This window comes from Rutidosis leptorrhynchoides, chromosome 1, assembly GCF_046630445.1.
Source record: "Rutidosis leptorrhynchoides isolate AG116_Rl617_1_P2 chromosome 1, CSIRO_AGI_Rlap_v1, whole genome shotgun sequence".
Taxonomy (NCBI): domain Eukaryota; kingdom Viridiplantae; phylum Streptophyta; class Magnoliopsida; order Asterales; family Asteraceae; genus Rutidosis; species Rutidosis leptorrhynchoides.
In genome coordinates this window covers 470261248-470279735 of record NC_092333.1, presented here as the reverse complement: position 1 = coordinate 470279735, position 18488 = coordinate 470261248, and the positions used below count along the sequence as shown (strand labels likewise).

At 33.4% G+C, this 18488-nt stretch overlaps 1 long non-coding RNA gene across 2 annotated transcripts in view; it reads right to left on the bottom strand.

Moving 5' to 3' along the window:
• Positions 1–18488, bottom strand: part of LOC139874593 (uncharacterized) — a 40517-nt gene that overhangs the window by 904 nt on the left and 21125 nt on the right. The window lies entirely within an intron of this gene.

Here is an 18488-nt window from a genome sequence, read left to right as displayed (position 1 = left end):
AATAAAAATGCTATAATTAGAAGTGCAATTAAATATAAAATAAAGGAAATTAAATATGAAATAAAAGAATTATGCTTATTTAAACTTCCGTAATCATGATGTTTGACGTGTTGATTTTAGTTTTATGCCCATGGGTTAATTGTCCTTTGTCCTGGATTATTTAATATGTCCATACGGATTTGTCCATAATAGTCCATCAGTCATAAATATAAAGAGCGAAAGCCTTCGTCAAATTATTCTTATTCCCGAAGTTAAATATTCCAACTAATTGGGGATTCGAATTGTAACAAGGTTTTAATACTTTGTTTAATGAATACACCAGGTTATCGACTGCGTGTAAACCAAGGTTTTACTACTTTGTTAACAATTACACCAATTACCCTTGAATGTAATTCACCCCTGTTTCAACAAGTCTATTAACTATTAATCCAGTTCCGTGTCCGGTAAAATGAATAATTATTGGTATTTATAGATATCCCGCCCACCGTACCCAGTCAAGCGTATGTGGTTATATATAAATACGTCGAATTATAAGTTTGTATATTAAATTAACAAGGTATTGTTTAGTTAATATAAAACCCATTAATAGCCCATAGTCTAATTTCCACAAGTGTCGTTCTTTTATCCAAACCCCAATTATGGTACAAAGCCCAATTACCCAATTTTAGTAATTAGCCCAACATCATGATTACTTCGGATTAAATAAGCATAATAATAACTTAGCTATGAGACATTAATGTAAAAAGGTTGAACATAACTTACAATGATTAAAAATACCGTAGCGTTACACGGACAGAATTTCGACTTACACCCTTACAACATCCGCTAACATACCCTTATTATTAGAATTAAAATTAAAATTAAAATTAAAATTATAATATATATATATATAATACGTTTTTGAGAGAAGAAGAAAAAGGATGATTTTTGCGATCAGAATTCGTTTGCTTTTATAGGGATTTTCAGAGTTTGGGGCTCCGCGACTCGCGGCATTTTTGGCCTTCAAACTCCGCGAGTCGCGGAGATTGAAATTACAGCTCAGTCCCTTTTGGAGTCTTTCTTGCCGACGGTTTTAAATATTAATATAATATATATATATAATTTTTAAGAATTATTTATATATTATATTATATTTATGTGCATAGTTGACTTGTAATTTTTAGTCTGTTGCGTCGAGCGTTGAGAGTTGACTCATGTCCCGGTTCCGGATTTTCGAACGTCCTTGCGTACAATTTAATATCTTGTACTTTGCGTTTTGAATCTTGTACTCTTGTAATTTCGAGACGTTTCTTATCAATAATTGGAACCTCTTTGATTGTCTTTTGTACTTTTGAGCTTTTTGGTCGTTTGCGTCTTCAATTCGTCGAATCTGTCTTTTGTCTTCACCTTTTATTATTTAAACGAATATCACTTGTAAATAGAACAATTTCAACTAAAAGCTTGTCTTTCTTGAGGAATAATGCTATGAAATATATGTTCGTTTTTAGCATTATCAAATATTCCCACACTTGAGCGTTGCTTGTCCTCAAGCAATATCGTCTTGAAATACTAGAATCACTTCTTTATTCTTCACACTTTGTACATCAGTGATTTCTATACGGCGGTATAAACAATGGTACTAACGATATGGTTTACAGTCCCACATGACTATAAAAATTTAGATCCATTAAGGAAATTGGATCTTTATGAAAACATTTGATCTTTTGAAAATTAAATCTAGTTTTTACCCTAGATAAGTTTTCCGGAATAACCCTTTACCGGTGTTTGCAAAATATTTTTGTGGTTTTGGTGGGTTTCAGATTTGAAAATTTTAGCTCAAAACTTGCGGTTTTGTGTCACCCACTTGCTAACCTTGTATTAGGAAAGCAACACGTCCAGTTTACTTGTCCCGTATATTACCTTTCGGTAAACTACCGTCCGGTTGTAAAGGAAAGCGTTGAACAAGCAACTGTTAAGGCAATGTCCCCTGACATGCTTTTAATTATGGTCTATAACGTGTCGGACGCAATTACTATCCTTGGTAGGAGCAATAGTAAAGCTCACCCTTATGATTTTTCGGTCTGGCACAAGGTCCTGTCTTTGACCACTATGCAACCACCGTTCTTACGGTTGACACCCGATTTAGTTCAGGTGACCTAATGAATTCCAGGTGAATTCCTAGGATTTTACGTTCAATGGTAATGAACGCATTGAAAATAGGGTTTTCAGAAAACAAATCGGTTTTTAATTTTGATCAAAATATTTTCTCGTTCAAGCTCGAGTTTAGATATCATTGAATTCCATGAGTTTGTAATTTTCAATCTTTAAGGTCAATCTCAAGGATTGAGTAATATCAGTCTTAAAAGCTGATTTTTAATCTTTAAGGAGATTATCCTTTCTGGGGATCTGATTCATTAGTCTTATCCAGCTAATTTGCATGGTGCCCCCCCCCCCCATTTTACGAGATAAATCCTTCTCATGGTTAGGATAAATCTGACCACTTGGCGACCCTGTTTAATGCTGAGGTCCGTAGATTTCCTGCTGATTTTAGTGATGACTTTTCTAGATTTTTCGTCAACCTACAGCTGGTCTGGACGACAACTTCTTGACCTAAATCAAGAAGCGCGTTTCTTTTTCGGAAGACTTTACTTCCTTTTAATGATGGAATTGATTCATCGTGTAGATCCATCTCTTCTTACAGTAAATCAGTTAAAACAGTTTAGTTTAGTCCAAAGCAAAAGTATTTTCAGTTATTTGTACAAAAATATGTGACATATGTTTAAGATAACTTGGTAAATTTTCCCACACTTGGCTTTTATTTTCCTTTTTATCGTCCTCTATTCCATTTTAAATGAATTTTAACATTTTGGTTTGTTTCTCAATTTATGTCCTTTCTGAGGTAACAATAATTTCGGTGTTAAAACCTAGTTTTATTGTTCATAAATATGTATAAACATGAATTTGAGTTCATTTAATTGAAAATTTTGAAAAATTTTACTAGAATTGGGTAGTCAGTATATAAGACTAGGGCTGTTCTTTATTATCAGAGAGCACTAGATTCTAATACAACTACTGCTTTACTAGTATTTTTAATGGTAACCCAGTGTTTAAGATAAAAATTTTAAAATCCGAAAGAATTTAACCCCTTCCCACACTTAAGATCTTGCAATGCCCTCATTTGCAAGAAATCAGTAACAATTTAAATTATTGAGGGTGATTTGTGTGAAAATGATTAAATTTTTACCAAAGTTTCCAAATATATTGGCGTTTGTTTGCTGAATGATAAAATGGTGCACATCATTTGTTCATTCCGTCTCGTTGTTATTTCACATATATTTTGCATCTTGTCGTCAAAATTAGTTGCTTTTGCTGAACTTAATGCCAGTCTTTGAAAATGCGTTGTTTTACCCTGTTGTGTACATAAGATAAACTGCAAACATATATACATATTTTTGAAGTTTGGTATATTACCCCACATTCAAAAATTATTAAAATCTAGGAATAAAAGTTAGAAAATTATAAAAACTATTACAATATTAACATAAGTATTAAACGTATCAACATTACAAATTACAAAATAAATAAAACTAAGTAGACTAGGGATGATACTAGTACCAATAGGGGTTCCAAGCATAACCATAGGTGCTATAAAATGCTTCTGCAGGGTTATACGTAGGATACGGTGATTGCATCTCTATAGACCAGGGAGGGAATATGGGTTTCGGTGTAGGAATATAGTTTCTACCTATATGTTGGCAATGAGCTATGATTTGGTTTTGATGAACTTGCCAATCTTCAAATGCTCTCTGTCTAGCATTTTCGTACTCCTGTGAAGCTATAAACCTATGCATTTCTTGCATTTCATTTCCCCCTCCTACATTACCTTGCTGTTGGTTTCTCTCAACCTGTGGATGTCTACCATGGTATTGGACTGCGGCGTTATTTCGCCTCTTCAAAACTTTCGCACCATGGTATACATTTAAACCTATAATATCGCGGGGTTCTGGTTCTTCGACTAATAATCCCCCCCGACTTATATCCACACCGAGATATTCAGCAATCAAAGTAATAAAAATACCACCTCCTATTATGCTATGCGGTCTCATCCCCCTAACCATAGCTGATAAATAATAAACCACACAATAAGGTATACTTACAGCGCTTTGTGGGTCTCGAATACACATATGGTAAAACAAATCCTGTTCATTTACCTTTTCCTTGTTCTTACCTCTTTGTGTAATCGAATTAGCTAAAAACCTATGAATCACTCTTAATTCAGCTCTATCTATATCCAAATAAGAGTAATTTCCCCCTTTGAATCGGTGATGGCTTGTCATTTGACTCCATACACCGTGTGTATCAAAATTTTCATCTATCTTTCTACCATTTAGTATCAACCCTCTACAATCGGCAGATGCTAACTCCTCAGGCGTATATATACGTAAAGCCTGAGCCATGTCTAGTAAAGACATGTGGCGCATCGAACCTCCTAACAAAAATCTAATAAAAGATCGATCGGTTAAACTAGCTACCCGATCATTCAACTCTATACTACACAACAATTCTTCACACCATACTTTATATACAGGTCTACGCATGGTGAATAAACGTACCAAGTCATTAAAAGTAGAATTACCATACCTCTGTACAAGTAATTCTCTAATTGGCCCGGCCAATTCTACAGCTTCTAAGGGTCCCCATTCTATGACCCTAGGTACCTCAACAACCTTAGAATGAAGAGTATGCAAACCCCTTTGATATTTTGGATAATCTATCCAAAGTTTGTCAAATCTCAGGTTCGGGTGCAAATCTTCCAAGTGCATATCAGAAAAGGTCATGACTGGATGAGGTATATCTTGCTTGTAGTAGTTATCCACCTCCTGTTGTTCCGCATTCTCAGCAGGAGCATTGTGGGCTTGAGATGAAGATTCACCCCTTTCAGTCTGCAAAACACATCAAACACAATTTTTGTGCATCCAAATATGCATTAGTGTCTGCAAAATCATCAATCAAAATAATTACAATGACATGATCAATTTATATCAAACTTAAGCTCATTTTCACATTTTTATCAAATCTACACTTTTTCAAATAAGCATATACGAAAATGTTCGCCAAGTTCATAAGCATTCAACTCAAATAACATGTCAAAATAATCATTACTAGCAATTAAACAAGTTTCAAATGGCATTATCTTTCAAAAATCAAGTTCATGAATTTTAGACTTGAAAAAATCCACTTTAATTCTCAAAATCATGTTTAGGCTCAAAGTTTGGATCATTTAACTACCTAAACATGTTACACTACTTAATTTAGCAACAATTCATGACAAAAATCGGCCATAACCTGTTTATATCAAAAAGCCCCAAATTTGCTCAAGAACACAAACCCTAGATTACTCAAAATTTGAAGTTTAAGGCTTATAATCATGTTAAATAGCATCAATCTAGGTTATACAAGCATAATACATAAACAATTTAAGCATAATTACACTAAAAAGCATCAAAATCAAATTGGGGAAAAAATTGCTCAAGAACACAAATTTCGGATTAAATGGTGTTAAGGTGTAGAAATTTACCGTTTTTCTTGAGTAATTCCTAGATAGCATCCTTCTCAACATGATTTTAGTAAAAGATTTGGTGATTAACGGTCAAAAATTGTGAATTTGGGGTGTATTTTTCGGGGTTTTTCGCTGTTATTTCGCAGTGTTTTCTATTTTTGTGGGTTGGTTTGAGCTGTTCGTTCAGCTATATTTTTTTCTGTAAATTGGTCCCCCCGCGACTCGCGGAGATTTCCCCTTCAAACTCTGCGAGTCGCGGAGATTGGTATTTTTTTTTTTTTTTATAATCTTATATATCTTATACTAATTAAAACAATTAAGTAATTAATTTTAAAATTTTGTTTCCCTTGTTATTTAGGACGATGTTGTTTCGGATCGATGTCCTAGTCCGTCCTTCGACAAAATTTTAAAATTTGTCTTTTTGTAGCGATTGTTTTAAAAGCTAAGATTTTTGGGTTTTTTTATGTTTTTGGCATACTTTAATAAGATTAAAAATAATGATAATAAAAGTTCTCGTCCCTTCCTTGGGTAAAGCAATTCCGGTTCAACGACCTAGTCTTCAACTTACGATGAATTTTAAAAATCATATTTTTAACTTAATGAGATAAAGTAAATTTTTGTTTTTAAATTCACACAATTTAAATATAAAATTCAAAATTAATATTAAAATTCACACCAAACTTAAAATTTAAAATTCATATTTTATAAATTATAAATTCACACCAATCTTAATTTAAAAAATTCATATTATAAATTCACACCAAACTTAATTTAAAAAATTCATATTATAAATTCACACCAAACTTATATTAATTTTTCAAATATTTACAATTTTAAATATATTGTTTTTACAAAGTTTATAATATTAATTTAAGATTTAAATATTAATTTTAAAAACATGGTAAAAATAAAATTAAAAATCTTTTTGGCTTTTTATCCCACTTTTATCAATCAAATATTATCAAAAATATGCGCCCCTCTTTTTGGTAAAGTAATTTCGGTTCCAAGACCTAATTTAACTCATGACGAATTTTTGAAATATTTTGGGTTGATTGATTAAAGATATTTATACCTTAAGAATAAACGTTAAATTTCGCAGTGATGTAATAAATTTTTGAATGATATCAATAATTTCGGTCGCCAAACCTAATTTTATTTAATACCAATTTAATACTTTTTAGCAAACAAATTAGCGTTTATTATCAAAAGGTTAAAAATAAAAAAAATAAAATAAAAACTGTACAGACATACCTGTGAAATAGATTTCTTAGTTATATGATCTATCCCATTCATAAGATAGTCGGTTTAATTGGTTTTCCATGGCTACATAGGCGTAACCTCGAGCATTCAGTGTCTTTTCTTCTAAACATATGAACGGTCCGTCTCTGCATAAAGTAACAAATTCGGTATTTGAATAGGTTTGATTATTTGAACATTTACCTCCATGTGACCATTTTCCGCATTTGTGACATCTTTCTAGGTGTCGTGCTCTTCTTTTTGCTGCGGATTTTGATTTTCCTTTACCAAATTGTAACTTATTATCTTCTCATCTGGATTCTTTTCTAACTCCGTCCATTCTTTCTCTGATTACTGATACTATTTCACTCGGTAGTGTGTCATTATTACGTTTAGTGATCAAAGCGTGTAGCATTAGACCATGATTTAGTTCACAGGCAGTCTTCATTTTGTAAAAACCTAAAAAAAATAAAAATTCAGAATGGGGGAAGAAGACTAGTTCTTTAGGGTCTGCTAGGGAAAGACCATTCGGGTTCCATTTTCGAGAACTACACTAAAACAGACAATCTAACTCTAACATAAATACATAGACCCCTTGATTCTCCCCACACTTAGTCAGCTGTGGTATCGAAATTGTGATTAACATTATTTTCAATTGAATCATCAACAACTTGTATATCTTTGACTTTTACTTCAATCCATTTGTTGATTTCCTCCGTTACTTTCACAAATTCAACTAACATTGCCTTTTCTTTTGACGATAAATTGGATATTAATCGGTTATATAGCTTAAAGTTTCCTTTAATCTTAGCATCGTGAATCCGTTTATAAAGTTTCTTCGTTGAACTGTTAAAAATGGGTTCATCTAATTTCGTATCATCAACGGCATTCTTTGTGATTGGATCATCATTAAGTGTTTCTTCATCTTCCCCACACTTATGCATTTTTATTGGTCTAACAGTTTTGGTTTGTGGAGATCTAAACTTTCGGTTCACAAAGGTGATCGATGTATCACCATCCCTAAGTGTTATTCTACCTTCTCTTACATCAATGAATGCCTCGGTGGTTGCTAAAAATGGGCGACCTAGAATTAGAGGAATATCAAGGTTTTCCTCCATATTAATCACTATGAAGTTTGCAACAAAGGTCAAACTTTCCATGTTAACAAGTAAATTATTTGCTATTCCAACCGGGTGTTTAATGGTTTGGTCAAATGATTGAACACCTATTTTGGTTGGTTTTAATTTACCCATGCCTAATCTTTTGTATAAGGAAAGAGGCATAATATTTGCACTTGCTCCTAAATCTGCGAGTCCATTATATACAGCACCATCATTAAGTAAGCAAGAAATGATAAATTCACCCGGGTCTCCTGCTTTAGTAAGTCGAGTTGGTTTGTAAACCTTTTTCGGGTGTTCTTTCCTTGGTTCTTTCATTTCTATTTGAATTTCTTGTTCACATTTTTCTTCGTTTCTTGGAATGGGTGGTTTGTATAAGAATTCTTCTTCATCACTCAAATTTGAATCCTCCCTATATTCCAGTTTTGATTTTTCATATGTTGTTGATAACATATTTATGTTTTCATTTTGAAGGTTTTCTTGGGTGGTGAAATTATGATTAACTTCATTGTCAACTTCCATCGGACCATGTATGTAATGTTTAACTCTGTGACCATTAACTTTAAATTCAATCCCATTTGAATTTATTAATTCTATCGTTCCGTATGGGAAAACTCTTTTGACTATGAATGGTCCAGACCATCTTGATTTCAATTTTCCAGAAAATAGCTTGAATCGTGAATTGAAAAGAAGAACTCTGTCTCCTTCTTTAAATTCTTTTGAACTTCTGATTCTTTTATTATGCCATTTCTTCATTCTTTCTTTATAAATTAACGAATTTTCGTATGCTTCATGTCTTAATTCTTCTAATTCGTTTAGTTGACTTAATCGTAGACGTCCGGCTTCATGTAATTCAAGATTACATGTCTTCAAAGCCCAAAATGCTTTGTGTTCAATTTCTACTGGAAGATGACATGCTTTTCCATAAACAAGTCTAAAAGGTGTGGTTCCAATTGGAGTTTTGTAGGCTGTTCTAAAAGCCCAGAGTGCATCCTCCAATTTAATGGACCATTCCTTCGGATTTGATCCTACGGTTTTCTCTAGAATACGTTTTAAAGCTCGGTTGGTATTTTCAACTTGTCCACTTGTTTGTGGATGATATGCGGTGGAGATTTTATGAGTTACTCCATATCTTTTAAGAACTTTCTCAAGTTGATTATTACATAAATGAGTACCCCGATCACTTATTAAAGCTTTCGGTGTTCCAAACCTTGCAAAAAGACGTTTTAAAAAATTGACTACAACTCGTGCATCATTAGTTGGGAGAGCTTGTGCTTCCGCCCATTTAGATACATAATCAATGGCTACGAGTATATATAGATTATTATGAGATTTTGGAAATGGACCCATAAATTCAATACCCCAAATGTCAAATACTTCACATACTTGTATGACATTTTGTTGCATTTCATCACGTTGACTTATTTTTCCGGCCCTTTGACAAGCATCACAGGATTTGCAAAGAAGGTGTGCGTCTTTGTAAATTGTAGGCCAATAGAATCCAGCATCATAAACTTTTCTTGCTGTTAGTTGAGGCCCATAATGCCCTCCTGTTGGTCCTGTGTGACAATGGTTTACTATTTTACTAGCTTCATCTCCAAATACACATCGGCGTATTATTCCATCGGGACAACTTTTAAACAGATGTGGATCTTCCCAAAAATAGTGTTTTATATCACTGAAGAATTTCTTTCGTCTTTGGTACGATAATCCTTTTTCAAGGAATCCACAAACTAAGTAGTTTGCATAGTCTGCAAACCATGGAATTTCTTTATAATCTATCTTCAATAGATATTCATCAGGAAAGTTGTCTTGTATGGCTGATTCATTTAGAAATTCTAACTCAGGATTTTCAAGACGAGAAAGATGATCAGCGGCGAGATTTTCTGCTCCTCTTTTATCTCGGATTTCAATATCAAACTCTTGTAAGAGTAAGATCCAACGGATTAATCTTGGTTTAGCATCTTGTTTTGAAAATAGGTATCTAAGAGCAGAATGGTCGGTATAGACCACCGTTTTTGCTAGAACGAGATATGATCGAAATTTTTCAAAAGCAAAGACAATAGCAAGGAGTTCTTTTTCAGTAGTTGTATAGTTCGTTTGTGCTCCTTGTAATGTCTTACTAGCATAATATATAGGTTGAAATCGTTTTTCAATCCTTTGTCCTAAAACGGCTCCCATTGCAAAATCACTTGCATCGCACATTAGTTCAAATGGTAGATTGAAATTTGGTGTTATCATGATCGGCGCATTAGTGAGTTTCTCTTTAAGAATATTAAAAGATTTGATACACTCATCTGAAAAGATGAATGGAGCATCCTTTTCTAGGAGTTTATTCATAGGAGTGGCAATTTTAGAAAAATCTTTTATGAAACGTCGGTAAAAACCGGCATGCCCTAGAAAACTCCTAACTCCTCTAACATTGGTGGGATGTGGAAGTTTAGCAATTACATCTACTTTAGCTCTATCCACTTCAATTCCTTCTTTTGAAATTTTATGACCAAGAACGATGCCTTCTTTAATCATGAAATGGCATTTTTCCCAATTAAGAACTAGATTTGATTGTTCGCATCTAATAAGCATTCGTTCAAGATTAACTAGACATGATTCAAATGTATCACCGAAGACTGAAAAGTCATCCATGAAAACTTCCATGCATTCTTCTATCATGTCGTGAAAAATCGCCATCATGCACCTTTGAAAGGTTGCAGGGGCGTTGCAAAGTCCAAATGGCATGCGTTTGTAAGCAAAAGTACCATAAGGGCACGTGAATGTGGTTTTATCTTGATCTTCGGGTGCTATTGGAATTTGAAAATATCCAGAAAATCCATCTAGAAAACAATAGTAACTATTTCCGGCTAATCTTTCCAACATTTGATCTATGAAAGGTAAGGGAAAGTGATCTTTTCTGGTGGCGTCATTTAATTTTCTATAATCAATACACACACGCCATCCTGTTACAGTCCTAGTAGGAATAAGCTCATTTTTCTCATTTGTAATGACAGTCATGCCACCCTTCTTAGGCACGCATTGAACTGGGCTTACCCATGGACTATCAGAAATTGGATATATCAAACCTGCATCTAGCAGTTTAATAATCTCTTTCTTAACTACATCTTGCATATTAGGATTTAGTCTTCGTTGACGTTGCACATACGTTTTATGACCTTCTTCCATAAGGATTTTATGTGTGCAATACGAAGGACTTATTCCTTTAATATCATGAATCTTCCATGCAATGGCTGGTTTATGGGCTTTCAACACAGAAATGAGTTGTGATTTCTCATTTTCAGTAAGAGAAGACGATATTATTACAGGTAATTCAGATTCACCATGTAAATAAGCGTATTCCAAATGGTTTGGAAGTGGCTTTAACTCTAATTTCGGAGGTTCTTCTATCGATGATTTGTATCGATATCTGTCTTCTTCTTTTAGCATTTGAATTTCTTCTGTTGTTGGTTCATATCCATTAGCTATAAGTGTAGCTAACATTTCAGCTTCATCAATTGGTTCATTACCTTCTCCTAAAGAACATTCTCCTGTTCCTTGTAATTCTGGAAATTCTTCTAATAATTCTGCATGTGCATCTATAGTTTGAATATAATAACATGTATCATCTGCAGATTGTGGATGTTGCATTACTCTATCAACTGAAAAGGTAACACTCTCATCCTCTATACTTAGGGTCAATTTCTTACCGAACACGTCTATCATTGCTTTAGCCGTGTTTAAGAATGGTCTTCCTAATATGAGAGGAACTTGAGAATCTTCTTCCATGTCCAAAACAACAAAATCTACTGGAAATACTAAAGTACCAACTTTAACTAGCATGTTCTCCATTATCCCTCTAGGATATTTTATTGATCTATCGGCTAGTTGTATGCTTATTCTGGTTGGTTTCAATTCTCCAAGGTCTAGTTTAGCGTATAGTGAATACGGCATTAGATTTATACTAGCACCTAAGTCTGCCAATGCTTCTATTGAACTAAGACTACCCAGAAAACATGGAATTGTGAAACTTCCTGGATCAGATAGTTTTTCTGGTATCTTATTCAACAGCACTGCTGAACAATTAGCATTCATAGTAACAGCCGAGAGTTCTTCCATTTTTTTTCTATTTGAGATTAGATCTTTCAAGAATTTAGCATATCTAGGCATTCCTGAAATCACATCAATGAAAGGAAGATTTACATTTATCTGTTTAAACATATCCAAGAATTTGGATTGCTCGGCTTCAAGTTTCTCTTTCTTCATTTTACTCGGGTAAGGAAGTGGTGGTTGGTATGGTTTAACATAAGGTTTAGCCTTAACTGTGTTATCTTCATTAACCTTTTCAACTACCGGTTCTTTTTCCTTATCTTGATCAGGTTGTGGTTCTTGTGGAGTAGGAATAGCTTCATCAGAAGTTACAGGTATTTCAGGTGGTTTAAGTGTTGTACCACTTCTTGTGGTAATGGCTTTAGCTGTTTTATTCCGGGGGTTAGCATTTGTATCACTAGGTAGACTTCCCGGTTTTCTTTCACCTATTAACCTTGCTAGGTTACTTACTTCTTGTTCCAGATTTTGAATAGAAGCTTGTTGATTTCTAAATGCTTGAGCATTTTGTTCATTGGTTTGTTTCTGAGATGTGAAAAATTGCGTTTGAGTTTCAACTAGCTTCGTCATCATATCTTCTAAATTCGGCTTTTTATCATCGGTTTGTTGTGGTGGCTTGTTTTGAAAATTAGGTCTTTGCTGATTGTAAGTATTATTGGATACTTGTTGATTGCTAGGACCTTGTTGGTTGTTGTATGGAATATTTCGGTTATAATTCTGGTTTTGATTGTAAATCGGTCTTGGCGGTTGATAATTATTCTGATAATTATTTCCAGGCCTTTGGTTTATGTATGAAATATTCTCTCTTTGTTCCATTGTTAATTCAATACTGAGACAATCTTTTGTCAAATGTGGTCCTCCACACTGCTCACAACTAATTCGTATCGAGTTAATATCTTTAGTCATCTTTTCCATTCGTCTCTCGACAGCATCTATCTTTGCAGAAATGGAATCTAAGTCATGGCTAGAATCGGCTCTAGCTGCTTTAGATGATCTAACGATATCTTTTTCTTGGTGCCACTCATGTGAGTGGGAAGCAGTGTTATCAATAATTTTGTAAGCATCAGTTTCGGTTTTCTTCATAATAGAACCACCAGCTGCTATATCTATGTCTTTTCTTGTAGTGATGTCGCATCCTTGGTAGAATATTTGTACTATTTGACAGGTGTCTAAACCATGTTGTGGACATCCTCTTAATAACTTTCCATATCTTGTCCACGCCTCATATAGAGTTTCATTTGGCTTCTGTGTGAACGTAACAATTTCTGCTTGAAGTCTTACGGCTTTAGATGCAGGAAAGAATTGTTTAAGAAATTTGTCAACTAAAACATCCCATGTATCGATCGCCCCTTCAGGTAACGATTCCAACCAATCTTTGGCTTCTCCCTTTAAAGTCCAGGGAAATAACATGAGATATATCTGTTCATCCTCCACTTCTCGGATTTTAAATAGTGTGCAGATCCTATTAAAGGTAAGTAGATGTTCATTTAGATCTTCCTTCGGCGCACCACTAAATTGGCATTGATTAGTCACCATGTGTAGAATTTGTCCTTTGATTTCATAATCTGGCGCATTAATGTCTGGATGAGTAATTGCGTGACCTTGGCCAGTACGTTTAGCTCTCATTCGGTCTTCCATACTTAAAGGTTCCAGATTCTCCATAATTGAATTTGTTGAATCGGAATCACTAGAGGATTCTGATTTAATGGTTCGTTCCTCAACAATCTCTGTTTGAATGATTGGTGGTTCCGGAGGAAAATTTAGTGGTTCAGGATCTACGAATCGTTCCTGAATATTCTCCGGATTCTCAATTGTGAGGTCGGGTTCAAAAAATGGATTATCGAAAATTTGAACTGAAGTACTTGGTCGACTGGATGACGATTCTAAAGAAAAATCAACGGCGGTTATATTTGCTAAATGTCTTGATCTAGTTACAGGTGGTGAACGTACAAAAGGTGGTGAACGTCTTGCTCGGTGCATTCACTGAATATCCTATTAGTTTTTAAAAGGAAAGAAAAATTATAATAAGTTATCCAATCAATAGACTTTTCTGATTTTGCCCACGTTTTGAATAGCCAAAAGATGCAGCAGAGGGGCATGATTCGTTTGGTCTCAATATAATTGAGGACTGTTTGGCTCCAATAACCCGGTCCACGTACAAATCCAACTATTACTACGAACCAGAAAATTTTGATGTCTATCAATTTAACCACTTAAAATAAATTTTCGTAATTTTAAGAAATTTAAATAAGAAGTAGAATAAAAATCTATGTCCTAAAACTAGAATAGCGAGAAATAAGAAAGAAAAAGAGTTCGTCGGAAAAAGATCGAAAAAGAAAAATGGTTGAAAAATAAAAGGTGACGGAAAAATAAAAGAAACTTATAAAACTTAAAAATACTTGACTAACCTAACCTTATTACTACAACTAACTTAAAATTATAATCGCAAATTGAGATTACTAATTGGAATGATAATTGATACATAAGTAAAAGTCGTCTAAAAATATTAAAGCTTACAGGAAAAACTATATCCCAAATGGAAATAACTTAAAAAGAACTAAAAATTAAAAAGGCGTCGCAAAATTCTAAAGCATCTAAATCTTAGTCTAAAGAAAAAGCACTTAAGGAATTCTACGGCAAAGCCTAAAAATCTAGAAGTAAAAATAACTATGGCAAAGACTAAGTTTAAAACTAAATATGAGCGAAAAATACAAATATTACGCTAAAACAATTAAAAAGGGACAAAATATAAAAATATACAAAAAGTTGTAAAAAGTACAATTTTTATAAAAATATTATTTTTATATTATTTATTTATTAAAACTATTAATTTTATAATTTAATTAAACTAATTTAAACAAAATATACAAAATAATAATAAAAACTAAAATAAATATTTAATTAAAACCTAATTAGGGTTTTATAATAATAATTATAATAATAATTCGTAATTAATACTGAATTAGGGTTATGTCGCGTGTCAGAGTTACTCCGCGAGTTGCGGTAATCGAGGCATTAAACCCCGCGAGTCGCGGGGTTCCAGTTTTCAACTGACAGGATATTTAAAATTCGACGCGTTTTTCTTTTTTTTTTCTGTTTTATAATTTTCTGTTTTATAATCTAAAAGTTATATATAATAAAAACTTATATTTTTACAAACTAAAGATACTTTATAAAACTTAAATATTTAACAAAATCTTAAAAATATTTATATTTTTGTTTTTCTTTTTATATTTTCGAATATTTAAAACGTATTTTTATAAAAACGAATTTTAATAAAAGTAAACTAAATTTTTTTTTTTTTTATTAGCGTTGTGCTTCCGGCTTTTAAGAGTATTCCCCGGCAGCGGCGCCAAAAATAACTTGATGTCGTGCGAGGTGTATATAAAATAGCTTATATTTTTACAGGAAATACTATTAAATACGATACAATTTACACAAGATATTTATTTATTTAGAGAATGGATATACTTAAACCTTGCTACAACACTTATAGGCAGTGTACCTAATCGTACAGTAGTGTAGTTTTTAGTAAGTCCGGTTCGTTCCACAGGGAATCTTTTTAAACAAAGCTTAACGCTATATTAGTTTACTTTTATAAAAATACAAATATATATACAAGTAATATTATTATTATAAAAGGGGGGGTTTTTACCATTTAATGACCGGTTTGTCGATTTTAAAACTTTAGTTGCAGTTAAAACAAAATGTAAAATATTAAAAATAAATACAAGACTTAAATTAAAGCGTAAAGTAAATAACGATAATGAAATTGCAAATAAAAAAAGTGCGATAAAATAAACTTGCAATAATTAAAAAGTACGATAATTAAAAGTGCAATTAAATACAACAATAATAAAAATGCTATAATTAGAAGTGCAATTAAATATAAAATAAAGGAAATTAAATATGAAATAAAAGAATTATGTGTAACATCCCGCGTTTTTTTCGTTAAATTTATTTTTAACACCGTCTTTTTTTTTAAATAATACCTTTCGTTATTTAAAAATCGTATTTTCCATTGACTAACGTTCTTAATATTCCTGTTATTTAATTATAACATCTCTCGGTTACTCTAGCGTTTTTAAAATAATTCGTTTGGTTAATTCCCGCACCCGCTTTGAAACTTGAGGGACCGAAGTTGTCAAGTGGGCAAACTAGTTGACTAGGTCAACTAGTCAACCCACCATTCTCATCCATTCATTTCCATCCATCTTCACCTCCTTTTTCTCTCTAGCTCAAGAACTCCATTTCTCCCAACTTCACTAAATCATCATCTAAATTCGATCTAGGAGGCTTACAACAAAACAAATTACATATTTGAAATCCCCTCTACATCCTCTTCGATTTGGTACAAATTTCATAGCTTGGGGTAAGGTTTCTAAAAACACTAGATTTCTCTAAATTCGTTTTATATACTTGAAATGGTGTTATTTAGTGTCTATGGCTCGTGTCTAGCATGAATATATGAGTTACTTGCTCGATTTGTTGTCTTGAGTAACTAGTTTGAACATTTGAAATGGGTGTACTTAATCTTTAATTTTGGATGATTAAATGTTGTTTAAATGTTAAAGTTCATGTATTAAATGTGTTACTAGCATCATTAGCTTCATTTTGATGTGTAGGTTGATTTAGAAAAGCTTCATTTACAAAATTGTTGAATTCATGATTTTGGTTAGGGTTTGATGAACTTTAAAACAGGATTTTGATGCATTGAATGCTTGTTAATGTTGTTAGTAAGTGTTTAATTGTATTGTATGTTTCATTACCTTTAAAACGATGTATCGTATGTGTAAATTGGATTCCCGAGTCAAGAAATGCGTTTTGTGAACTTGAAACTTTGATTTTGAACGTTTAATGATCATTTGATGAGGTTTTCATTGTTGTTAGTGATGGATTTGATTCATTAAATGTGTTTAGTTGTATTCCTCTTTAAATTACCTTTCCAACGATATAAGATACGTGTTTTGAATGTTAACGAGTCAAAAGTTATAATCGTTTGAAGTTGAAATCGTATAAGTGAAAACTGCCCCAGAATTTGCTGATACAGCTGCAGATGCGGCGCATCTGCCTCAGATGCGGCGCATCTGAAGCAGACTGCCCAAAAACGTCAATTTTCGCTTAATTCTAAGTATGCTACGCACCCCCGATCAACATGAAACTTGGACAACATGCTTATACATGACTTCTAAGCCCAGAAAAATAGTTCGGGACCCGACCCGACCCCGTTGACTTTTTCGTTGACTTTGACCAAGTTTGACTTTTAGTCAAACTTAACAAAACACTTATGCAATCGTTCTAACCTTATTTTATACTTGATTCTTGCATGAAACTTGACAACGTGATTCACATGCTATATAATCGAGTCGTAACGAGCCATAGGACTAATTGAACACATTTCGCCCGACCTTGTGTCGTAACCAGTCAATTGATATAACTTACTTGTTTAGGTCAAGGCTAAGCAACTTTCATGCACACGTTTACTTTGTGAAGTACATTTATACTCGTGCACTCGAGGTGAGATCATAGTCCCACCTTTTCAACAACTTTTTATGCTTTTAAATTGTGGGCTGAGAAACATATACTTTGTTACATTTTGTACTACTTACTTTTATACTTTGAACACAAGTACGATGAAACAAACATTCCACAGCGAGTTAGAACAAAAATCCTCAATTCGATTATCATTAGTTACACTTGCAGGGTGTAAGCGAGAACTTATATTGTGTGGCCATACGGGTTTGACAAACCCTCATTACGGACGGTTCGCTACCGTCAACGTATGAAATATATTTTCGAGAAACAGTGTATGTTCTAACACTATTGTGACGGGGTTCTATGGAAGGAAACGTTAAGTCTTGATAATTGGGTGCTCGCGAACAAACTTTTGGAATGCAAACGATTTAGATAATCAATGTTATGGAAATACAAAATCTTGTGGTTCAAAAACAACGTTTACAAACACCTATGATTTCACCAATGTTTTTCGTTGACAGTTTTCTATATGTTTCTCAGGTTCATACTTGGCTATTTGATATATGCTTCCGCGTTCACTCATACTTGCTTGGGGTCAAGCATACATGCATACACTCTGATTATTTGCTTGGAGTCAAGATACATACATACATACGCTAGTGATAGCACCTTTGGATTCAAACATATTGTTTACATACTTACGCTATTTATAGCAACTGTGATTTTCAACTAATTATGTCGCAAGTTATTTCATTTTTACATTACTACTTTTGTAAACTTAAACTTGTTGTCGATCCGTTTGGTAAACTAAACTTTGCAAATCTTGTACTTTCAAATGAATGCGACATAATTTTGGTCAAACGAGTCTCATATAGGGACTACGACCACGTAACGGGACCTAAGTTAGCGGCACCGTCAATGACGATTTTACCGGGTCGCTACAGATGGTATCAGAGCGTTGGTTGTAGGGAACTAGGATGTGCATTAGTGTGTCTGACAGAGTCGTTAGGACGCATTAGTGAATC